General features: G+C 37.5%; 1 pseudogene; it reads left to right on the top strand.

Annotated features, from left to right (window-relative positions):
• Nucleotides 1-473: 473 nt before the first annotated feature.
• Nucleotides 474-26,574, top strand: LOC103724037 (annotated as a pseudogene).

Raw genomic sequence — 26,574 nt, 5'->3', positions numbered from 1 at the left:
AATAATACTTTTTAGTCGTCCATTTTTTTCCTTATTAATTTTCTATAATATTAAGTAATAATTTTGGAGTAACTTCAATTTTCTATAATATTAAGTAATCAAGCTAGATTTCAGCGGATATATATATTTTTTTTCTATGAAGCGACCTACACCAGGTAGAGTTCAACCCAATAACCAATTCTAGGTTATTTTTTTGCTCATCTGATCCAATTTCTCCCCAAGACTATAACCTACGTTACCGAAGCCTAATTTCCGATTCAATCTCAAATTCATGCAAAACCCTACGGACTTGTTTGGGATGGCGGAAGAAACGATTCCGACAAATCCGTACTTTCCCAAATAAAAACGAATCTTCCCGACCCCCGCACCCGCTCCCACGTAGTCCTCGAGAAGCCGCTATCGTGAAAGGGTTTAAAAGGTTTCTTGCCCCACAATAAAAGAACCCACAAAACCCTCTCCTTAGGCTTTCCCTCGTCGCGTTTCTTCCCAATAAAAACCCACTGTTAGAGCTCAAAAAACTCTCGGGAGTTGAAAAAATCCGATCTTTAATCGGTTTTCGATCGCCGGTAATCCATGCTGAAGGCTCTGTCGGCTTCCTGCCGGTTGCCGTGCCTGCCGCCGAGGATCCCGGCGAGGCTCGGCAATGGAGGGGAGGTGAAGTCTCCCTTGGTCCGGGTTTTGGGGTCGATAAGGTATCCGAGCCTCAGAAATCCGGTTTTTGGCAGAAGGGCCTTCTTTTGTTCGGCGTCCGGCGATGGTGCGGACCGGCCGGGTGATGGGAAGGTGGCGGGGGAGGTTGAAATCGCCGAGGGAGGTGAAGCTGAGGACGCTGAGTCGAAGGCGTCGTCAGCTATCGTCCCCACGAATCCTCGGCCCGAGGATTACCTTACGGTACTTCTCCTATTGATAAAAGTTTGATCTTTTTTTTTGGTTTTCTTTATTTCTTGTTGGAAATTATTTAGCCAAAAATTTTGGGTTCTAATTCTTGATTGGAATTTTTTGATATGAGAACTCCTCAAATTTCTGTTAAAATCGGTATATCATGGCGTGTTCGAAAATAGGACACGTTACCTCAAGTGGAGTGCTGGCTATATTTATTTTGCTTTTATTCAGTGACTGGTTCAAGTTATTATTATTTGGAGCTTTCTCTTTACTAGATCTTCTTCTTGAATATGCTAGCTAAAATTGGTATATGGCTTATAGGATGATGTTTTCGTGCTAGAATTCGAAAAAAAAGATGCACTTCTCCTCTGTTGGTGCTAATACCATGAACACCGAAATTTTTAAATCTATTCTACCTTCATTGTTTTAATAATTACTTGTAAGCACTAGTCTATCTCAATCACATGGCAATTGGCTCGCTATGTGCTGTTTAAGTTATTAGTGATTTGTGATGTCAACTTATTGGCATGAACGATGTCAACTTATTGGCATGAACAGTGTCAACTGTCTGGCTATGCAAGGGATGGTGTCATTTTCTACGTCTCTTCTTTTGCATATAGTTTTTTGTCCTGTTTATTATGGTCATATTAACTTGGAATGTGAGATATCTGTCTGTGATGTCAAGATGTGTACAATGTGACTAGTACCAGTGGTATATTACACAAATTCTTTTTGGAAGGGATAGAAGAAGCTGAAATTATGCTAATGTTTTTCGGCCAAAAAAATATGATTTTTTTGATTTTTTTTTTTTAAAGGAAGTAGGTTTTAAGTGCTAGGTTGTCTTGGCTAAGATTGTCTACTTCAGAGTACTGCTTGTTGGCCACCATTTGTGTTGCAGGTAGTTGTATCGATAAAATACTCCTTAATGTGACAGAAATAAGCTTCATTACATTGCAGCAGCAGGATGGTTGTTGAGTAACTAGAATGTGTATTGGCAAGTCTGTACTAAAGTAAATGGACAAGTAATTGTTAGCCAAGTAATACATTTCTCTCTTTAAAGGGCTTCACTGTTCAAACCAGTGCACTCGATAAAGTAAAAGTAGGCTTATTGTGTTCTTTAGATTCAGGAACGTAATCAGGGTTTCAGAGATTACGACATTGACAAGGTTCAAACATTATTTCAGTCATTAGACTCACTGATCATCTCTGTTCCATTAATTCAAGTCAAATGCATTTTGCAACGTGGGTCGCTTGTTTCTCTGCTACACGTATAATCCTCCCTATGTATAATGATGGAGGGAGGGTTTCGAGGCTCGCATTGTTGGTGGTTTTGACTCATGTGACTCCCCTTTTTTTCTATCATTTTAGACATTATTTGAAGAGAGATGGTCAAAGCAGGTATATATCTAACGAAAAGCTATGCATTAATACCAAAAGTATTGACACAGTTAAATATGCAATGAAATTCAAATATTGTGTGCTTTAATTGCACATGGTCAATGCTGGTAAAAGCTATGAGAAACTCTAAGATCCAAGGGCCATTTAGGTGATATCCTTTGGATAGGTTCTGCGAGGTTCTGCATGCAACGCAGTTCCACTTCTATGGTTCTATGTTGGCTTGCTTTGAAAGATACTAGGTCATCTTGCATCCTAGATTTGGTGTGATTTCCACGTAAATACTGAAGTTGTTGTTTTGCAGAACCACTTAGATGGTTCATGCTGATGTTTATGTCCGCATATGTTCCATGTTTGTTGGTTGTGTGGCATGCCCGTGCATAGGTATGCATGAGTGCATGCATGTGTGGTGCGTGGTTGTGTGCACTTATAATTTGCCATTATTATTGCTCAATGAACTAGTCAATACTTATTTATCTTAGCACTTTATCTGGGACCTTTTTCTCATCATTTTTTTTGTTTTCTTTTCTTTTCCACTTTGGTGCTTTCTTGGAGCAGGTTATAGCTCTGCCACTGCCTCACAGACCATTATTTCCTGGTTTTTACATGCCAATTTATGTAAAGGTATGCTGGTGAAAGTTGTGAATTTTGGAGTACCTGGAGTTTTCCTTTTTCTTTTTGTTATTTCAACATTACTGATTCATACACATTGTCCCATAATTCAAGGGAAACGGTCTGATAAGAATATTTCTATAATCAAGAAATACTTGGTTGCAGAACTTGCATAATTTGACCCCTTTTTTTTGTTTTTGTTTGTATTTTACATTTAGTTATTGAGTCTACTTCGCTAATATCTTATCCAACTTGCAACAATTGGAGAAACAATGCCAACAATTTGTTTGAAAATGTCTTGAAAATATTTGTTTTCTTTGTAACCTGAAAATAAGGAACATGTCCACTTGTTTTTGGTATTTCAATCTGTTCTTGAAGTAGGGTTCTATGATGATGGGCAAATGTTCAATGAGGTATGGTGGAGGAGAAAGAAAGAAAAGGAAGGGAGCAGCATGGAATTTCGTAGAAGATGATAGTGGCCCTTAGTGTCGAGCAAGCATGACAATCATTTTATGGCAATTCAATCATATTCTTCCCCCTCCATAAATGCCAAGTTATTTTGGACATATAAAACATAAATTAATCTATGCAATCAATCACTGCGTGTGTTTGTAGGACGGACTGGTGTGACATGATACTTTAATCTAAACCCATGTTTGTCGGTGCAAATGATGCATGACACATGTGCCATGGAGTGGATTTAACGATACCAGTGAATTGCACTGCTCTGGTTTTATATGTGGATCAAGGCACTGCACTTCACTGACCATTAGATCCACTTCCCAGCCAACATGGCGTGCATCATATGGTACTTGCATTTGCAGGTATCAGTTAAGTAATCTGAGCGAATAAAAAAGTGTAAGCTTTTATGACAAGAAAGCAATCTTTCTAAGGTGAGCATAGTTTTTGCTTACTTCATCGGCTGCATTTCAAACTTGACGTTGGTGGATTGCTGTTCCCTTCTGGACATCTTTTAGTCCTGGAAGATCTGTCTGTTTTCATAGTTGACATTCTGGATTTTCAGATAAATATCCTTTCGAAGTTTTCTGATTTGCCAATTGTTGGATCCAGTTTGTGCATCGGAGTTATACTCACTGAAATTCAACAATTTTGATAGTGATTTTTAGGTCCCTTTTTTCACTTACCTTGCAGGTCCAACGATGATAATTTGTATACATGTAATATAATACTACCATGGGAGTTGAAATTTTCTTCAAAGAAAAAAAGAGCTTCATTGGTTTACTTTTCTTGCAAATAAGTAACTCAATGCTGACCTTGGTCGTACCATATATACTGGAATGTTCAATATTTTCTAAATCTTAATTTTCTAAATGATTTGATATGTTTTGCTATGCTGCTGTTAGTTACTGAACAAAGACAGGTCTCTTTCGAGTGGTTAAAACTTCGCGGCATAAGTTTTTTTTTTTTTGGTTTAATGTTTATTAAGTTTTAAGTTTTCCTGCAGGATTCCAAATTGTTAGAAGCTTTAGTGGAAAATCGTAAAAGGTCAGTGGCATATGTAGGTGCCTTTCTTCTTAAGGATGACCCAGAGACTGATCCTAGTATTGTATCTGGGTCAGATTCAGCGAAAAGCATTAATGACCTTAAAGGAAAAGATTTATTCAAGCGTCTTCATGAAGTTGGTACTTTGGCTCAGGTATCATCTTTTCTGCCAAGGGTTTGGGAACTAATGACATTTAGTATATAAATTAAGAATATATTAAAAGGCATAGAATCCATTGCTGATACTCTAGCTATCTTGCTGTTGTCAATGTAGATAACCAGCATCCAAGGGGATCAAATAGTGCTCGTTGGTCACCGGCGTCTGCGGATAACTGAGATGGTAGGTTGGGTTTAATAGTGACGAATTACACTTATTATTTTATTTTTTTCAGTAATACCTACATTCCTGATATTCAATGAAACTTCTAATATTGCAGGTTGACGAGGATCCTTTAACTGTAAAAGTTGATCATCTGAAGGCATGTTATTACTCTTACTCATCTTTCGTCTTTCCAGCCCTATTTATGGTTGATGGATGTCAATGTACTATTACTCTTAACTCACAAGCTGAGTCATCATATTTGGTTCTACCTTAGTGTCTTGTGGGGCTGACTTTTGATTACTGTTCTAGCTGATTTTGATTACCATGTACCACCCAGTGTAACCAATATTCCATGCCTTTTCATTGAAGGACCAATACCGCTAGTCCACTACTGTGTTTAGAAATTGGAAGCAATAGAAAGGAGGTAACTGTGTCTTTCATAAACTGCAAATTTCCTGCATTGCTGCAATTGCTGTATGTGCTGAACTTCCACAGAGGTTTACAAGCATTTTTTTGTATCAAAGCAAAGGCAAAAGACAATTTGCTTTTTGCTGGAGTCATGACTGAGTTATCTTTTCTGACTTGCTTCCACTGTTGTCACACAGTCACATGCCCTGGCATTCATGGAAAATGTTGTCTGTGCAAATGCCTGAACATGTTTTCACAATATCTTTCACCAAAATTTTCACCACCAATGTTTTCTTAGGATGCGCTTCACTTTACTGATGATCAAGGACAATATAACTATAAACCTCTCTCTTTTGAACTTATATATTGCCAGGAATTAGATGCGATATGGCCGATGGTTTAGATGCAGATGTGTAAATGAGCTAAGCTTGTGTGAGCAGGGCCTAGCTCATTCTTGGCTTATTTAATTTCAAGTTGCTCACAAATAACTTGTTTAAGAGGTGCAGTGAGAGCCTAAGATCTCTCAGGTGTGCAACACACACTCGCACTCACTTTAAACTTACTACTGTTATATCTCAAGGTTTTAGTTGAAATACATTGTTTTATTCAAACTATATTAGCCTCTAGTAATTATAATATAAATATATGTTTCTAAATAGTAACTAAGATAACATGTAATGTGTATTAATTATCTATGTATTCCTGTATCGAGTTTAATCGCGTGGAGCTCAAGCAAGCCAGGTCCTAGCCCTAGCTCGCTCATTTACTAATGGAGTGAGCCAAAAGCTGGCTAAATACAAGCTGCTTAGGAACAGCGTGCTTGTTTGACAGCCCTATTTAGATGGGGGTTGAAGTATCCGAAGAAACGTTTGTTGAAGTTATATGTGCTGTATTAATTTACTAACCTGAGTATGTGATCAATGTTGCCTGTCATTGTTTATGGTGGACTTATTATTTGTTAAGAGTACAATCCATATTTTTCTAGAAAGTTTGCTTGAATTTTTGGCTCAATAACAATAGCTATTATTTTTTGCAGGAAAAGCCTTACAATAAGGATGACGATGTTATAAAAGCAACCTCATTTGAAGTCATAGCAACATTAAGAGACATTCTGAAGACAAATTCCCTTTGGAAAGATCATGTTCAAACATATACACAGGTTACTTTGTCTATTTCTTAAGTTTGTTTTTTTTTTTTTTAAAAAGTTTTTTGAGAATTGAAAACTTCTCACTTGAAAGAAAAAAAAGGTTTTGAGGGTTGACTACTTCTTAGTTACTTTGTATCTAAATTAATTTTGTCTGTATCCCATCCTTTGAGGAAAAAAGGCTTTGAGAGTTAACACCTTCTTCCTGTTTACTTTATATCTAAATTGCTTAAGTTTGTCTGTAATTCCTCTGTTGAATAGAGAATTGTTTTGAGAGTTACAACTTACAGCATCTTCTGATGTCCTAGTTGCAAGATTGTACTAGTTGAAGTTGTTAACTAGCTCAACTTAATTTGGCCTCCTTTTATAACCCTGCATATTGTCTCTTTTCAAATTTAATAAGGTCAAAGGACTAATTTTGCCAAATTTAATCTAATTAAAAGTGCACAAATATATGGAAACTTATTTTCATTTTTGAAGTCCGGCTTATGAATAGGTTTTGGTTTGTACTGCCCTTCTTGTCATGTTTTCTATTGAATCATTTTTTCTGCTTTTCTCCTGGAGGTTTTCTTGTTCTTTGGAAGCTTCAAGTTAGGCATTTGTATAAGTAGTTCCTTTAATAGATATCATGTTATGCTTGTAGAATAACATGATTAAATGATGAAAACTGTGTTATAAAATTGTTCCTTTTTTTTCGTGAATTTCAGCATATTGGCGATTTCAATTATCCAAGACTAGCAGATTTTGGGGCTGCTATCTCCGGGGCCAACAAGTTGCTTTGCCAACAAGTGCTTGAAGAACTCGATGTAAGAAGCATGCATGCTTTTGATCCAAACATTTTCAGTCAAGCTGCAAAGATTTTTTTAATTCTTATGTTGTTCAGTTTTACTTATTAAAAAAATGACTTGCCTTCTCTCTCACTCTTGCTCCCTCGCACTCTCCCCCTCTATCTTTGTGTGTTTGTGTTTGGACAATTGGGTTGCATGTGTGCTAACAGTTGGGTGCTAATCTATGTCATGTTCCCTTCCAATTTGAAAATTAATGTTAAATCATATCACACTGTTTTTCATTAACATTATGAATATAAAATATCAATCATGTCTTATGCAACTTGGCATATTCACCTTAAGTTGCAGTGGCATGAATGAGCTGTTCCAAAATTAGTAAAGAATGATATAGCTTAGCATGTCACAATGTTTTCCATTATCATCTTAAGAATTGAAATGCATTGCGTGTCAGAACCACAGATCAGGATTTTGAACCGCTATGCTTGCACAAATATAAAGGAATGGCTAATCAGGCTGGTTTTTGACTGCCTTAAGGTGTACCAGTGGCCATCTGTATAACCCATAATGTTGCAAGTATTAGCATGGTCCATCTAAGCTTCAGGTTGTCTGGTGAATAATTTTGATTCTGCACCTTAAAGACCTAATTCCATACAGACTTCAATTATAGGCTTCATATTTTCTTTTGTTGGTGGGTGGATGCATGCAATTTACTATTGATCTCTGCCATCATCATGGTTGACTGTTTATTTTTTCGATAAAATGTTAACTTCGTATAATTTGCCTGCCAGGTCTATGAGCGGTTAAAACTAACTCTAGAATTAGTAAAGAAAGAGATGGAGATCAGTAAGATACAGGTAATTTAGCCATATATTTTCTATTATTTCATTCCCCATTTATGTATTCTCTATATTTGAGTACTAACTAGGACTTTTGTGTTATCTTTACTAAATTTTGTTTCAGGAGTCAATAGCAAAAGCAATCGAGGAGAAAATAAGTGGAGACCAGCGACGTTATTTGTTGAACGAGCAACTTAAAGCAATTAAAAAGGTATTTTTTTTATTCTTATTAGTTCTGTTTTTGGATAAATAAAAGAAAATGATGGTGAATATAACAAAAATGAACTTGTGTCTTTAATCTTGTCCAAGATAGACAAGGCCTAAACTTCTATCCCCCCTTCATTACTTTAACAATAACTGGAGTATTATCATCATGTTATATCACTGGGAAGTGGGAACTTTGATACTTTTTTCATTGCTTGTTAAGTTGATTTCATTGACCTTCATCAGAACTTTAGACATGAAGAATTCACTTTTTTACTTTGATCCAGGAGCTGGGTTTGGAGACAGATGACAAATCAGCATTGACTGGTTAGTTCTGGATGTACTTTTCTTTAGCGGGATATCTCATTGAATATATGGAGGATATTTATGTTTATATAAGTATTTAAGACAAGGTGATTTTGTATTCTTTTTCTTTGCTGCAGCAAAGTTCAGGGAAAGACTTGAACCAAAAAACAAGCAGTGTCCTCCTCATGTCTTGCAAGTAATAGAAGAAGAGCTTAACAAGCTTCAGCTGCTGGAAGCTAGTTCTAGCGAGTTCAATGTGACTCGTAATTATCTTGATTGGCTTACTGCATTACCTTGGGGAAACTACAGGTACTGTATTTAAACATCCGATTTGAATCATTTTAGAGAAATTCATTAGACTGCTAATGAATTGAGCTTAATCTTCATGGTTTTCAATCACTGCAGTGATGAAAACTTCGACATCCAACATGCACAAAAAATTTTAGATGAAGATCATTATGGTTTATCTGATGTTAAAGAGAGAATATTAGAATTTATAGCTGTTGGAAAATTAAGGGGGACCTCGCAAGGTTGGTTTACAGCTTTATGTGTACTAGCTTTCTTTTGGTTACCACATTTATTCTTTCCCTTTTTGTTTCCTAAATTATTGTCATCTCCTAATTGATTGCTGTGGTTTTTTTCCCAACGTTTTTGCTATGACTGGTGTTTCTGCATCAAACCCCAGCAGCTGGATGACACCTGGTTATCAATTTTTTGATAATACTTGGTCATGGATACACTTGCTAAAACTTTTTGATCAAGATGATGGATATGGATTTAACCTTTATATTACGATTTTCAACTATATCTTCTCACCTGGGCTTTTAATATTGGTCCTGATGTTTCATGAAGTAATTGTTTTATGCACTTCTTTTGAAAGAAAATGTGTTATTATGTCAGAATGCTGGGCTTATAAGTTTCCATGTTTTATCCCCATGAGAATGGTGACTTGAATAAATACTTAACTTCTATAGTGAAGGTTCAATATAATTCAGTTCAATTGGAAAACAAGCAAATCTAGGCAAACCACATGTCCACATTTTGTCCTTAACATTATACCTGGTTGCATGTGGTTAGTGTTCTTTTTTCCCTTCTCTGCCCTGTGCAAGAATTCATCTTACGGCACACACTAAGAGATAAAATTTAGCTGTACATGCCTTGTGTGCTTGACTGATAACGTATTAGGACTAATCAATGGTATTCAGTTGGCTGATGTTTGTTTTCTAATTCTACTATTCATACACAACATATCTTAACAAGATCATTATTTTCTGTTTGCAGGCAAAATTATATGTCTCTCTGGGCCTCCTGGAGTTGGTAAAACCAGCATTGGTCGTTCAATGGCACGAGCATTGAATAGAAGGTTTTATAGATTTTCTGTAGGAGGCTTGGCTGATGTAGCTGAAATTAAGGTACAGCGACTAAGTCATTTTGATGTCTACATCTCGGAATCAATATTGATGCTTTAGCTTATAAACAGTGTGGGGTTTTGCCTATCTGAAACTCATTTGTGATCATTATAACCTTTATCCAGGGTCATAGGCGCACCTATGTTGGTGCAATGCCAGGAAAGATGGTGCAATGCCTGAAAAATGTGGGAACAGCTAATCCTCTAGTTCTCATAGATGAGATTGACAAGGTATTAATATGCTTTACATAACCTGTTGTAATTTAGTGATGATTTTGATGCATCAATTTTTGCACTAGTTCGAGTTTACGGGATTAAGCTTCCTCATGATCTTGTGAATTGTGATGACATTTGATGTTTCCAACTTTTCTGGTGATTTATCATGTGACAGTTGGGGAAGGGACATGCTGGTGATCCAGCAAGTGCTTTGTTAGAGCTTCTAGACCCCGAGCAAAACGCGAACTTTCTTGACCATTTTCTTGATGTTCCTATTGACTTATCCAAGGTGAGCCACTGCTGCTGTGAAGAATTCTTGGACTTCACTATTTTAAATTTTCATGTTTATTGGGTCCAAGTATTGATGGTATGTTGATTATATATTTCATATCAATCTAATACCTGTGAGTGGAGTGCAGAAGCTTGTTACATGAGCATGTGATTTATTTGAAGCAAGACTTTGGCAAATCTTACATGGTTGAAGCGACAAATATAATTATGCATCTCATGAACATGTGCTTGAACACTACGGCCCATGTCCGATCCACATAAATGTTTACATAAATTGCTCACATTGGACAATGAAATGGATGGGAGTCACAAGAGATATATATCATGAAAATGATGGCATTATTTTTTAAACTAGCTAGTCAATATATATCCATCTTTAATATATCTATAAAGCATGTTATTGTGCAAAAGAGTAAAAAGGTTAGAGCAAACTAACTAGATGCTAGCAATATGATGGAGATAATTTTTGAAAATCATAACGGAACAAACTCTCCCTGATGAGCACTGTTTTTTAACCACTGTTATTTTGGGCATAGATTTTCCAGCAGTCCAATCTTAGTAAATGGAGATAGTTTGAGTAATGTCCTATGTGGCTACAAAGGGATCTAGAACTTCTAAAAGATCATTGTTCAAAATTTAGATTTGTACCTTTTTCCTGGGGAGCCTCCATATAGGCTTACACTCTTTAGTCTATGCATTTCCAGTTTTTGAGGTATTATGGACAAAATATTGTATGTTGGTTATAAAATAGCGGTCTGATATGTTGGTTATTCTTCTGGTGATAGTCTTGTATAGTTGTATTACTAATCCAAATATTGGTGTCTTCTGGCATTTTTATACCCCCCAAATGTTTGAATTGTATCATCGAGGCTGATTAGCAATAGGATTTTTATTGTATTATGCTATAGTACATTTGTAAGTGATGTTTTATAGCGGCATGTAATCCCAATCTGAACATGCACGAGTGCTTTTTTTCCTAGCTTCTTAATTTAGATAAATATGAACATGCTCATTACTTTATTCCATCAGTGCAAATTTTTGGTTGTCATATTTGACATTCACCTTTTCAATTGTCATGCTTATCTTGTTCTGTTCGGATGCAAATTCTAGCTTACAGGTTCACTAAGCAGTTTGTTTCTTGAATTTTGACATTGTTTATAGAGCAAATGAGAATGCAAAGATGGGTGTTCTGATTCTATTTAAACAGAAAGCATGCTTGACATGTGCTTTTTCTGTAATCACATTTCAGTATAACCTAATAGATTTCTTGTAAAGATCACTTATATCTATTGTGAGATTCGGGCTGAAGTCGGCAGCCCCAGCCGACTTCAGCCCCGTCTTCCTCTTTTGGAAGGGGCGTAGCAGGGGATCGCAGACGCGATCCCCTCCATCTTCTTCGGGCACAGAGGGGCATCCCGCGGCTGCACCGCGGTCATCCCGCATCCACCTCGCGGCCGCACGCACGGCCACTGATTTCGCCTCCTCCGCAATTCCCGCGGCGGAGAGCCGTTACAATGAGGCTATAAAACCCCCGTTCCTCCTCCTTCGGAGATCACCCGAGCCCTCCTCCCTCTCCTCCGTCTCCTCCTCTTCCTCTCCTTGGTGACCGGCATCCTCTTCCCGACCGTGCGCCGCCCGGACTCCCTCGTGGCCTGCCTCTGTTCCGAGATCCATCTTGGTTCCAAGCACTGCTACCGCCGCCGCTTGTCCACCGGATCGAGCAGCCGTGGCCGGGATCTGCCTCTCCGTCAACTGCCGGTGAGCCTCCCTCCTCTTTTGCCCTTGATTCCATGCCGAACAGCCCGATTTCCCTCTCTGTTTCGACCCCAAACCGAGATCTCTCTCGGTCTTTTTCTTTCCCGTTAGCTGCCGCAACGGCCGCCGGCCGTCCCCGCAGCCGGCTGGCCGTCGACCGAGGGGTGGCCTCCGGCCACCCCGCTGCCCCCTTCCTCTTCCGCTCTCCCTCTCGATCTTCCCCTGCCGTGGGGGGGTTGGGGAGGAAGAAGGCCCTACGGGCCGAACAGGGCCAAGCATGGGCCCTGTTCACCGTGGGCCCGAATTGGGCCCGGTCCACTATGGGCCCAACTTGGGCCCAGTTAAAAAAAAAAAAAAAAAAAAAAAAAAAAGAAAGAAGAAAACCCGAAACCCAGTTCCGATCCGAACTCGAAACCCGGAACCCGAAGCCCGAACCCATTTGGCCAATAAATGGAATTTTGCAGATAAGCCCTTGACATTATGTTATTTCATACAAGGATCTTCTGTAATTTGTATTTGATCCTTATAGGTGAACCTGATCCGCCTATCTGAAGTAGGGATTAAGCGAGAAGATGTAAGTAACTTAATACTTCGAGTGTGATTTCCAAATTATTTGATAAATAGATTAAATTCTGAAATATGTTTTGTATTTAGTAAAATGGGTCTGGCATGTTAAATTTCATTTGAAAATTATGCTTTGAAATCCGTAAACTATGATTGGAAAATTTATGAAATCTGTTTTTATATATATGTATTCTCAGCATGGCTATGATATGTTCTGTTCTGTTCTGGCCCCGCCAATGGGGATTATACGTTGGACCTGTCGACTTGTAATCTGTGAGGAACCGGTTTCGACACCGCGCCACCGGTGATTAGAATAGTGGTTTCTGGACACCGGCTGCCATCGGTGGGTAAATATAGTGGATTTGGCACTTTTGTGCAACACCGGCTGCCATCGGTGGATAAAAATAGTGGATTTGGCACTTTGTGCAACCCATGCCACTGGGTTACGTGGCCGTAGCCTATCATGTTGAGATTCTGATATCATATTTTTGGAAAAATGATAATAAGTTTTGAAAACAACAAATGATGTTATTTATGATTTATTCCAGACATTATCCTGTATTTTGATCTGATATGCTCTGACCCCACTCTGGGGTATTTTGTTGATTACTGGGCTAGTGTAGCTCATTATTCTATTTTTTCCATTTTTTTCAGATCCAGAGGCTTGATCTCACGGGATTGAGGAGTGCGTTAGATTTTCCGACGATTCCTTCAGTTATTGGTCCTTTAGTTAGATTGATTAAAGTATTTGACTTACGTAAGCATATGTTATTTGAAATTTTGTAAGACTGCTTTTGAATAAATTTAAATAATTATGTTAGTTTTGAATAGCTGTATCTGCTTTGATATGATCTGCTGCCTTGCGCGCCCGTGCGGCCCGCCGTGCGGGCATGCGGCGTCTGCCGCGCCTCGGGCTCGGGGCATGACAGATTTAGTGGTATCAGAGCTTAGGTTTCAGATTCCTAGGGATTGTGATTGAAATAATCAGACGGAGTTTAAGTTTAGGATCTTTAGGATTCGTCGGAAAGTTTGAGAGATGGGTAGACATTAGGCCATTAGACGAAGGTATTTATTTGCTTTTATTATTGATAAATTTGTGTTATTTTATCAGAATTTTGAAATGCTAAAATTAGAATGCAACCTAATTATGGTCGTTACCAAAGTGTGAATAAGCTACTATGAGAGTTTTCTTGGTGGAGCAATTTGTATTTCAAGTATTGATTAATTAGATTTTGACTAAATTAAGTGAAGGAATATTAATCATGAGATATTATCGTGCAATGTAATTATTTTGGAAGTTTAACTTGATATCAGGCACTGTGGATATTGCTTCTAGTTGAAGTTAATTATTTTGGTGGCAAATTAAGATTCATCTATAAAAAAAAAAATGTTTAAAGTTTGGACTAGAAAATATTTATTGAAATCTGTATGTGGATCATGCATGGAACTCGTATATAGAAGAAAATATACTTGGGGATGAGACTTAAGAATTTTTACTTGGCCCTAACCCTTGAGACTTGAAACAATTAAGATTGATATTTTGATGGATCTCAATGTAAAATCATAGAGCTTATATCTTGGAGGAATTTCTTGTAAATCTTTGAACCAGATTATTTGATTTTTGTGAGTTAAATATTTATTAATCAAGGCTATGAGTTGATTGTGGATTTTGTATCACCATATAAGAAATGCAAGTGGGATTTCATGAGAGGCCCAAATAAGTTTAGCCTAAAAGAAAAGATTCGGAATGATTGAGTAAGCTCCTGAGTAAGTTAATCTAGAATCTTTTAATTATCAAGCTTAGAATAAATATTAACTTGTATAATGGAATTATCAGGGAAACTAGAATTGGCTTAGTTCAAATTTGGATCTAAAGTATGATACTTGGATCATATGATGGTACAAATATGACAACTATCTCAAGGATTAATCATGATCTAGTGTACTTGGGAAGCAAGGATAAAATTTTGTTTGGATATTAAAAAGAAAAAAAAAAATGCTGATAATTTGGGATCATTAAGAAATTTTGGAGAATATTGATCAGAGTTGCGCAGCGAAAGTATGATGGATGAGTCAATCTAAACTGGTCAAAAATATTGATTGTATTTTGGTAACATGTTATTATGAAAGACTATGTTGTTCCAATAATGAAAGATTTTGTTGATTCTCAGGTCAATCATGATATGATTATGTTATCTCTTGGATAGAATTTGCTATTTTTTTGAGTATGCTAAGGAAATAATAATAATAATAATAATTTGAGCGTATCTTGACTCGGGTTAGTTGATTGTCGACCAAATATGGTCTAATTTGTTAAGTATCTGAATAAACCATGCATTATTTGCTCCCATCTTATGATTTATGAGTTTAAGTTCAAAGCTTTGTGGTATATTGAATCATGGTATCAATACTTTGCCTTCTCAGACCTGCTTTTGTGATTTGATGCAAATCATTTTTGGGATAGACCGTTGCTATCTAATGATCATCAGTACATGTTCATTTTGTGAATTACATTTCTAGCCATTTAATGATTTGACACTAAGGTTGGTCATTATCCTTTGAGGGATCAGCACCCTACCATGATAAGTGTATGAAATATATTTCATTTCAAGTTCTATCCCAAACACAACTAATTTTAATCAATCCTGTTGTGAATTGATCCTGATTCGATCTCGAGTGAACATGCATCAAGATGATAATTTCAATCTGAGATTTTAGTTAGTCACTTATCTAGTGTTAATCTTGCGAGTTTATATGAAGGTTTTGATAATTGATTCAAAGTTATCTATCACACTGATTTTGATCGAGGAGAATGAGATCTTGGATTTATATTACTCAATAGGCTGAGCATTTCTAAATTTGAAAAGACATAGTTCTCTTAATTTCGAGGACGAAATTTTTTTAAGGGGGAGAGAATGTGAGATTCGGGCTGAAGTCGGCAGCCCCAGCCGACTTCAGCCCCGTCTTCCCTCTTTTGGAAGGGGCGTAGCAGGGGATCGCAGACGCGATCCCCTCCATCTTCTCGGGCACAGAGGGGCATCCCGCGGCTGCACCGCGGTCATCCCGCGTCCACCTCGCGGCCGCACGCACGGCCACTGATTTCGCCTCCTCCGTAATTCCCGCGGCGGAGAGCCGTTACAATGAGGCTATAAAACCCCCGTTCCTCCTCCTTCGGAGATCACCCGAGCCCTCCTCCCTCTCCTCCGTCTCCTCCTCTTCCTCTCCTTGGTGACCGGCATCCTCTTCCCGACCGTGCGCCGCCCGGACTCCCTCGTGGCCTGCCTCTGTTCCGAGATCCATCTTGGTTCCAAGCACTGCTACCGCCGCCGCTTGTCCACCGGATCGAGCAGCCGTGGCCGGGATCTGCCTCTCCGTCAACTGCCGGTGAGCCTCCCTCCTCTTTTGCCCTTGATTCCATGCCGAACAGCCCGATTTCCCTCTCTGTTTCGACCCCAAACCGAGATCTCTCTCGGTCTTTTTCTTCCCCGTTAGCTGCCGCAACGGCCGCCGGCCGTCCCGCAGCCGGCTGGCCGTCGACCGAGGGGTGGCCTCCGGCCACCCCGCCGCCCCCTTCCTCTTCCGCTCTCCCTCTCGATCTTCCCTGCCGTGGGGGGGTTGGGGAGGAAGAAGGCCCTACGGGCCGAACAGGGCCAAGCATGGGCCCTGTTCACCGTGGGCCCGAATTGGGCCCGGTCCACTATGGGCCCAACTTGGGCCCAGTTAAAAAAAAAAAAAAAAAAAAAAAGAAAGAAGAAAACCCGAAACCCAGTTCCGATCCGAACTCGAAACCCGGAACCCGAAGCCCGAACCCATTTGGCCAATAAATGGAATTTTGCAGATAAGCCCTTGACATTATGTTATTTCATACAAGGATCTTCTGTAATTTGTATTTGATCCTCATAGGTGAACCTGATCCGCCTATCTGAAGTAGGGATTAAGCGAGAAGATGTAAGTAACTTAATACTTCGAGTGTGATTTCCAAATCTATTTGATAAATAGATTAAAATTCTGAATATGTTTTTATTTAGTAAAATGGGTCTGGCATGTTAAATTTCATTTGAAAATTATGCTTGTGAATCCGTAAACTAGATGGAAAATTTATGAAATCTGTTTTTATATATATGTATTCTCAGCATGGCTAGATATGTTCTGTTCTGTTCTGGCCCCCGCCCAATGGGGATTATACGTGGACCTGTCGACTTGTAATCTGTGAGGAACCGGTTTCGACACCCGCGCCACCGGTGATTAGAATAGTGGTTTCTGGACACCGGCTGCCATCGGTGGGTAAATATAGTGGATTTGGCACTTTTGTGGCAACACCCGGCTGCCATCGGTGGATAAAAATAGTGGATTTGGCACTTTGTGCAACCCATGCCACTGGGTTACGTGGCCGTAGCCTATCATGTTGAGATTCTGATATCATATTTTTGGAAAATGATAATAAGTTTTTGAAAACAACAAATGATGTTATTTATGATTATTCCAGACATTATCCTGTATTTTGATCTGATATGCTCTGACCCCACTCTGGGGTATTTTGTTGATTACTGGGCTAGTGTAGCTCATTATTCTATTTTTTCCATTTTTTCAGATCCAGAGGCTTGATCTCACGGGATTGAGGAGTGCGTTAGATTTTCCGACGATTCCTTCAGTTATTGGTCCTTTAGTTAGATTGATTAAAGTATTTGACTTACGTAAGCATATGTTATTTGAAATTTTGTAAGACTGCTTTTGAATAAATTTAAATAATTATGTTAGTTTTGAATAGCTGTATCTGCTTTGATATGATCTGCTGCCTTGCGCGCCCGTGCGGCCCGCCGTGCGGGCATGCGGCGTCTGCCGCGCCTCGGGCTCGGGGCGTGACATCTATCATATGAAAATAGTAGAGAATGATGCTATGGGAAAGAAACGGACCATGCTCTTCTTGATGATAGTTCTGTGTTCATGACCTATGTGGTTCAGAATATAGACCCTTTTTTCTTTTTATTTTTAAGTTGCTCTAGACCCCCCCTCCGCCACACACACACACACACACACACACACACACACACACACACACAAAAAAAAAAAGGAAAAAAAAATCACCTACCTGTCTGCTTAGTTTCATCAAATTCATGAAATAGTAGTATGGTATGGAAACCAACTTACATATGAGTTGGGCCTAGTGGAATGATATCTAGAATTCATACAGATCTTTCAAAATAAAAATTGATGACACAACTTATAGAATCGGTTGTCATACAGGCTGTTATGTCTTGGACCTCACATGTTATCTTTCAGCAATTTGAAGTACTAATAAATCTTTCAGAGAGAAAAGATGCACATTCTGAATCAGAATATATATAATTTTAAATAACATAGAGATATTAAATAATGAACAGTGTGAAATTGGAATCTGTATATTATTAAACAGGCAGTGATTTTATAGATGTGAAAACTATTTCACAAATGATAATCCCGAGTTCTTGACCTGTGTGGTCAGGAATGTAACTTTTTTTTGGAAATAAGAACTGTACTGGATGCCAAAGAAAAACCCATTGTTGTTTGAAGATAAAAGTTCTGTTTAAGAAGAGTCATACTTATTGGAACAAAGGATGTCTCCCATTTTAAAGGTATGAGTCTTCTTTGCTAGAAGGACTTTAATTTTCTAAAATAGGGTTGTTGACCACAAAGTTGAGCTTGGCACCATGATCGGTAAAATACGCTTCGCATCTATACCATTCATTGTCCAATTTTTACTTTTTTTTTTTTTTGCAACAGGCAGTTATTTCTTACTGGAACATTTATTAGTTCTTTGAAGTGTTGAAACCTACCCCACAAGATCTGAGCATTAGCTAGCTCATATGATGATCAAATATTTATAATAATTAAACAAATTCTGTCCTCAATTTCTATTCTGGGTAATTTGGATGCTTATACTGAATGATGCTCTTTCAGCGTTTCTATGACGTGTAACACTAGAAAAGCGACTTACAAAGGGGAAAAGAGCTTTTTTTTTTTTTTATATTCAAAAACAATCTGCAAGGTATATTAGATGCCATTGCCACTGTACATCTAATGTGTAGTCTTCCATAGCTTGAAAGTCATAAAGGGAGGGAAAAAATTCAATGACATGAATCAGTTGGAATTTAACAGAATAGCAAGTAGGATTTCTTTTTTGGAAAGTAGGAATTCTTTTTTGGAAAGGTCTTTGATTTTTTTATCTTCTAAAATAGAATTAATTTTCAATCACATAGGTCAGTAGATGCTTGAAATACTTTGAGATCCGATTAGTTTGGTAGATTTGAATTTCTTGTAAAAGATGTCCTGTTCCTTCTCACACCGAAAATTTTAGGTCTGTTTTAAGTCTCCACCTACCCATGACTGCCATCAATGACTACAAGTCCTTTTTAGTTACTCCTACTATGCCATCCAGCCCCACCAACCCTTTTTTCCCTACACCTCCCTCCACCTTTTAGCTGGAGAGCTTTCGTGGGATAGGAGGGGGTGGGGTGGAACAGCAGCCAAAGAGAGTGAGGGAGTAAATGGCCGTGACTTACAGCAACTGTTGGTAGGAGGTGCCATGGTGGTGTTTGAAGGTTGTGACAAGTTGGGCAGATTGTGGTAGGATGCATGATCTGGATAAGAGAGAATCTGAAAAAAGATTTTTTTTTTCTTTTTTTTTAAAATAACAATTTTATACTAGCAGAAACATATATTGACAATTCGTATGGAATTTATGCTACATAAATTTGTGGCGAGAAGCCTAATCAGTTTATATAAATATAAACATAAATTAAGAGAGAGAGAGAGAGAGAAGAGAGAGAGAGAGAGTTGAAATAGACATTATGCATGTAAGGCATTTATAAGTTCAAAGCTTTTGAACTTTGCAAATGGCACAGATCTATAAGTCGGTGAGACAATAAGTATCTTTCGTACCCTATGGTGCTTATATATATATATATATTATGTCGTATTGTGCTGATGCTTGGACCAGTGTGAAAAGATATGTTACTGCAATGCAGAATGAGATATACCATCTAGATTACTGATTATTTTTCAGCAGTCAAGTAAGAAACTTTGGCTCTACCATGTAGGCATCTTTACTCACAGTGTGCGCTTTGCACACATTATTTGTAATGACCACATATTGAATATGTATTAAAATATTAAAGAAATCCATTCCATATGCCAATGCGCACTAGTATTTACTAGACTGGACCGTGGGTCAAATAGAACTACCATCTGGTGAATAAAATCATCCATGTGTTCCGGCAGTGGACTTGTATAAGATCTCTGTATAGCATGTATATGATACATCTAAGCCATAACATATATGGTTGTCCCTACTGCCAACATCCAGGAACAGAAATTTAAATTGCAATTTGTTCATCACCTCTAAAAGCATGGGTATCTAAATTCAATTGGTTAGAGATTTTTCACCCTAACATTAGACTCAAGCAAATGCTACTTTGATTACCTAATTTACTATCCATGTTGTGATAATTTGATACATAATTAACATCGAAAAATCATTTGATTTACTTACTTTAAGTGCTTATGCTATTGATGATCTATTTGAGTTTCAACTTCAATGTCTCATCACGTGCTTTCCACAAGGGTGTATGTGTGTTGCATTTGGCAATGGGAGTATCACGGGCACATGCACGTGCACACAATGCATACCCATGCATACATGAAAATCTAATTGTCATTTCCAGTTATTTCCAGAATATCTTCTGTCACTTCTCTCCATGTCCTAATGTTGCAATTTTATTTGCATTCAGATATCTTAGCTAAGTTTAGTTGTGAATGTATTTACAGAATTACTCTTCCATTAGAATATCTTCTGACACATTTTGCTTATTAATTTAGGTTCTGTTTGTTTGCAGCAGCAAACGTAGTTGAGATGATACCAAACCCTCTTTTGGACAGAATGGAGGTCATTGCTCTTGCTGGCTATATCACTGATGAAAAGATGCATATTGCAAGGGACTATTTGGAAAAGACTACTCGTGAAGCTTGTGGTATCAAATCTGAACAAGTATGATTAATACTGCACTCCGTATTGTTTAACTATATGTCCCCCTGAAAGTTGCTGGAAGTGGTCCGTTTTCTTTCCAATTTATCTGAAATTGGCATATTGTATTTGATATCATGTCAAGAAATATCCCACTCAAAACAGATTATATATATGTTTTTGTGTGCATGATAAAAAGAGAAAATCTGTGCTTTGGTTATGCCTATTTTTTTCAAGTTTGCCATTAGATTTTCTAACCAAATCTCAACAAAAACATTCTTTTATAATTGTAGAATATTGTAATTCATGAGAACAAGCAGCCTCTTTGATTCCATGAAAATCCCATCCTCCCAAAGAATCATAATATGTTTTCCATCTCACATTCCATTACAGTCAAAATAAGATTATGAGACTGAACTTGTTCCGATCTTCTCCATATATGAAGGAGGGAGGAGGCAGAGCTGTCAAAAGGACTAGAAAAACAAAATGCTTGTTCTAAAATGGTTAGTCAGTCTGAATTTCGGGTTTTCGTATCCAAGGACTTCTCTCTCTACCCCTCCCCTCCGCCCTCCTGTTCCTCCTGCCCCCCTCCTCTCCCCCTGCCCCCCTCCAATCATCTTCACCAGTACCAATCTCTCCTTCTCTATTCTTAAGAAACCTTTTCTATTAGAACACCCTTTTCACTTAATTTTCATGAATAAAGAGAAAATGATAGATACTTGACCTCTCCATCTCTTCCTAGATCTTATGGTCTTATGTTTCACATATGAAATATCTCATTATATCTCTCATCAGAGCATAGAAAGAGAATTGCATGAGAATATGGAAGGGTATAGCTAGGAAAGTTTTTATTTCTCATGACTGTTTGGATTTTGGATTTTACTGATTTTTTCTATTTTAAATTGATAAATAGAATTTATATTATCATTCAACACATTTCTTTCTTTTTTTATTATTTTATACTGGGCATGCATCCGCATGTTCCTGTAGACAAGTGTTTGTGAGTGTCTGTGTATTGGAAGATCATTGTCAGAGAGAGTAGAGCTACATTCTTCATGGTAGGATCAAGGCTTTCAATTTTGCTGGTGCAAAATATTTGATGGAACAAAGAAAGTTTATCATTCTATTGATAATGCTGCAAGGTTTTGATATGTTTGTGTTACTGTCATAGCATTGCATTACTTGATTTTATATACTCAATTTTCTTTTTCCAACCTGTTAGCTACTGAATGGACCTGTTCAAGCTTTCAATGGTTCTGAAGTCATAACAATGATTCTAAATGAATGATTCCATAGCCTAGGAGTGGTGCCCTCCAGCTCCCACTAACCCCCACCCCAACACCCCCTCCCCCCCCTTCTCTTCCTTCTGAGGGGAAAGAAGAAAACCTTTAAAAGAAAGAGAACATTCTCATTCTTCTTTTGTTTCTGGTCATATAATTTACTCTCTTCGAGACACATCATCTGCATAAGCAATATTTTTTTCAACTCATAAATGGATTCTGATCATTGCAATAGATACTAGGGATCAGGATTTCATCATGATTTATCGAAATATATTTTTAAATAAAATATTCTAGATTAGTAAATCTCCTGAGATGTTATCTGCTACATGGTTAGAGAATTATAGCAGTTTGACAGATCAATTACAATATGAGACAGATAAACACTACGAGCATATCAGTGCCTTTGAATTATCATGAGCTGAAAAATATTGTAGAATTCCTGATTACATGAATTTGTGCCCTGTTGTATTTTCATCTTAGTATTTGATTTGGTGGATTTTTAGCTTTGTACATGCTGACCCCATTTAGATGGGAGAAGATGATTTGGTTATGGTAGAAATCTTGTCCAAGGGAATTATTCACTTGAGAAATTCTTTAAATACCAATTATTTTCTACATATTTAGGATTTCAAATTATTAATCCGTAAACTTTTAAGGATCATTAGCTGATTAATAAAAATAACTCGAGAATAAAAACATAAAAAGTAGTCTATAGCTCCCATGCAAAAATTATTCTATTCATAGTTTTTTGTCTTGGGGTTAAGCAGGTACCTGGTCTTAGGAAAATTAATTTCAGAAGATGCTACAAGGAGTTGGTCCAGTTGGTTGGTAGCACTTGATATGGCCAATGTTCTAACTTGGTTGTGTCGAATGACACACTTCACAGGCCACTCAAAAGATTGTTATTCATGAACTAGAGTACCTTTACGAAAATTAAAAGTTATAACTGTGATTCAATATTAAATCGTTAGCTTTTGCCATCTGGAGATCATGGTGGAAAGCTCAAGCCGTCGCCTTATCTCACCATTTGTCTTTATATATTATATTAGAAAGGCGACTGAACATTGCTTCACTGTAAGGAAGATTAGTGTCTGAATCATTCAGCATGAATGTGCTTTTCTAGGATTAACCTGATGTAATTGGATCATCAGTTAGAACATATATTTAGTAATAGTGAACATGGATTAGTGGTGGCTGAGTGTCTCGTGCTACTGATAGAATGTTTTACAGACATATTTAACCATGTAAACATGATCTATGCTATATTGGTTTATATTCTGTTAACATTTCTGATCAATGTATCCAGGTTGAAGTGACTGATGCAGCTCTTCTTGCTCTGATAGAAAATTATTGCCGAGAGGCAGGTGTTCGGAATCTTCAAAAGCAAATTGAGAAGATATACCGCAAGGTTTGTGACACAGTTGTTAGAACTTCAGAAAAGAAGTATCAGTTTTTAAATCTAAATATTCGTAATTTTATTATTTATTTTCAAAGTAATTGTTTTGCTAGCAAATCCCAACCATAACTGTTGAGCATTGGGTTGCCTCTGATGACGAGCCACAATGTTATCGGTATGCTTTCTTCAGAAAAATTAGTAATGACTTTGAACTTCAAACGGCACCGTATACAATCTGAAATGCATCATGAGAACACAAGATGCTTGTTACTAGGTGATATTTTGATTTAGTTCTGGTTTGAATGCGTGGCATGAACATAACAAGCTAGTTATGATGTTTTGACCAAAGTGTCTAGCTGGTTGTCCCTATCAATGAAAAACCCAATTGCCTCGATTTTTGTAACTAGTTTGCATATTGCTTATGCAAGACATTTGGGTATTTGGGTCATCTCACAAATAGGTATACTTGTCGGATGTGCTAGTTGGAGAATTATGGAAGGATTAAAGAAACAATTAGAAATGTTAAATTATTGACCTGCTAGTTTTGGCTTTCTGAAATTTTTATTTTAACAGGATATTTGAATTGGTGGTTTTTCACTTGTAGCTTTCCAAATTGTTTATGTTTTTCTATTAAACAAATGTTTTCCTTTACAAATTATTGCTTCAATTAATGCATTTTCTGGTGTAGTTGTACTTAATTGAAGTTTATTTTGTCATAGGCTTTACACCCCTTTGAGAGATGTTGGAAGTCAATATTTCTGTAATCAAAAGCTTTTCTGTGAATGTCTCCCCTTTAGCAGTGATTAATCTGAATGTTTTCTGGCCATTAAATATGCAGAAGCACTAGTTTCATAAGCATACATGCATTTCTATTACTATCATCTATGAATTCTCAGTCATTCCCTTCATTTGCATTTTTATGACCATTGATGTATATTAGATATTTAAATTTGCATCTTTTCCTATCAATGAAATAAATATTTTGATTTCAGAAAACCTTGAATATTTTCCTATTCATGACCGATTTTATTCTTATGCTTTAATATAGATAGCTCTGCAACTTGTCCGTCAAGGGGTGACAAATGAGCAATCTCTAAAAGTCAGCCTTCAGCAAGGAGCCAAACAGCTTAGAGAGAAATCTACTGAAGAGCCTACTCAAATTGCAGATGATGGTCCAGGGGGGAAGAAACTGGAGGATGGGAACTCACACGAAAGGGCTACAACAACTACCTTAACAGAATCTGAACAAGCAATTGAAGTCTCGTTACATGAACAGCCTAATGGAACTGCCACAGAAGAATCAGAAGCAACTTCTCATGAGCATCTTGTTGAACAGTTGGAGGCTGACAAAGTGCAGCCAACTCTCTTATCATCAGACGGTATTGCAACAACAGACCAACCCGTTGATTCAAAGGTATTCTGAGAAGCTAAGTGACTAAAACATGCATTTTATTGTAGTGTAAGAATTGGTTTAACATTGACACCTACTAGTGATTTTTCTTACAAGTCCTATGTGTAAACTTTTTTTTCACATTAGTGGAAGGATCAGTCAGACGATAGAAATTACTTTAATGTAGTATGCATATATGTTAACATATGCATATTTATGCACCGTATATTCATTGTGTCATGTATTAATTGATTGATTTCTCTATTTACAGGTCAATATAAAAACAAGTGATGTAAAGGATGTGAAAGTTGATAATGTGATTGAAAAGGTCATAGTTGATGTCTCAAACCTGGCTGATTTTGTGGGCAAACCAATATTCCATGCCGAACGTATATATGATCAGACTCCAGTAGGAGTTGTCATGGGTCTTGCTTGGACTGCAATGGGTGGTTCAACATTGTATGTTGAGACCGCCCTAGTGGAGCAAGGAGAAGGGAAAGGTGCACTTCTATTGACGGGTCAGCTCGGAGACGTCATGAAGGAGAGTGCGCAAATAGCTCATACCGTAGCCAGAGCAATATTGCTTCAGAAAGAACCAGACAATCCATTTTTTGCAGACTCCAAGCTCCATTTGCATGTGCCGGCTGGTGCTACCCCCAAGGATGGACCAAGTGCAGGGTGCACCATGATAACCTCAATGTTGTCTCTTGCCATGAAAAAGCATGTTAAAAAAGAACTTGCAATGACTGGTGAAGTAACATTGACAGGACGGATTCTCCCAATTGGTGGGGTATGTTATCTCTGTGACATAATCTTTATTCATCATTGTGACCGACCATAATAATCGAAAGTTCATAGTTTTTTGTTTTCATGATTGTTTTAAGACTTATTGTTTCTTATTCTTGTTTTGGTTTCCAACCACGGGATGTGCGACATACTCTCTGTCTTTCAATTCATCATATTTGTCCATTTGATCTTTATATGCTATATGATTTACCATCCATTGTAGAAATACCTGAATCTAGGAGTTTATATGCATTTTGTCATAGCCTGAATTTTTGAGTTGGAAACTGCAAAGCTTGACATTTTTACTAAATTTGCAAACTTCCTATATTTGATAAAAATCATTCTGAAGTCTTATTTTGAAAAATAACACCAGAAATCACCATTATTTAGTATTATTACTGCTCTGTGACTTTGTTTTTTTCTGTTAGTTTTTAAAAGTTTCATTCCTACCAAACAGGTAAAGGAGAAGATAATTGCTGCAAGAAGAAGTGAGGTGAAGACTATCATATTCCCATCAGCTAACAGAAGAGATTTTGATGAGCTTGCTGGCCAATGTGAAGGAAGGCCTTGAAGTTCACTTCGTAGATGATTATAACCAAATATTTGAGCTGGCTTTTGGAAGCAACTCTAAGCCACAAATCTAAGTCTCTGATCCACCTGTATTGGGTCTTCACATGTTATAGTTTTCTTGACGACTGCAAGAAATTCCATGGTAGTTCTTCATGATGCAGCCACCATGGACCAATTCCAAAGAGAGTTAGCCTTTTATTGAGGTCATGGACAATTCCTAACGGGCTTCCTAGAGCATCCATGATTTGAATGCTTGCATGTACTGATGCCTGAAGATTGTTTATTAATTATGTCTTACAACCATTGCGAAAAAAACCATAGCACGGCTGTATTTTTTGTGATCTTTTCTGGAGGTGGATGGTGGTCAAGATATAAATACATTATTTCGGCATTTTTGTTTTCATCAATACTCAAATGTAAACTACTCTCAAAACCTAAATTTTTTATTCATTCAAATGTATGATGATAGCTGATTATTAATTTGATCATGTTTGCTGGATTGGTTTCAACTTTCAA

Source organism: Phoenix dactylifera, chromosome 13 (genome assembly GCF_009389715.1).
Source record: "Phoenix dactylifera cultivar Barhee BC4 chromosome 13, palm_55x_up_171113_PBpolish2nd_filt_p, whole genome shotgun sequence".
Lineage (NCBI taxonomy): Eukaryota > Viridiplantae > Streptophyta > Magnoliopsida > Arecales > Arecaceae > Phoenix > Phoenix dactylifera.
Note: the sequence above shows the minus strand (reverse complement) of the source record. Positions and strands in the feature narration are given on the sequence as shown.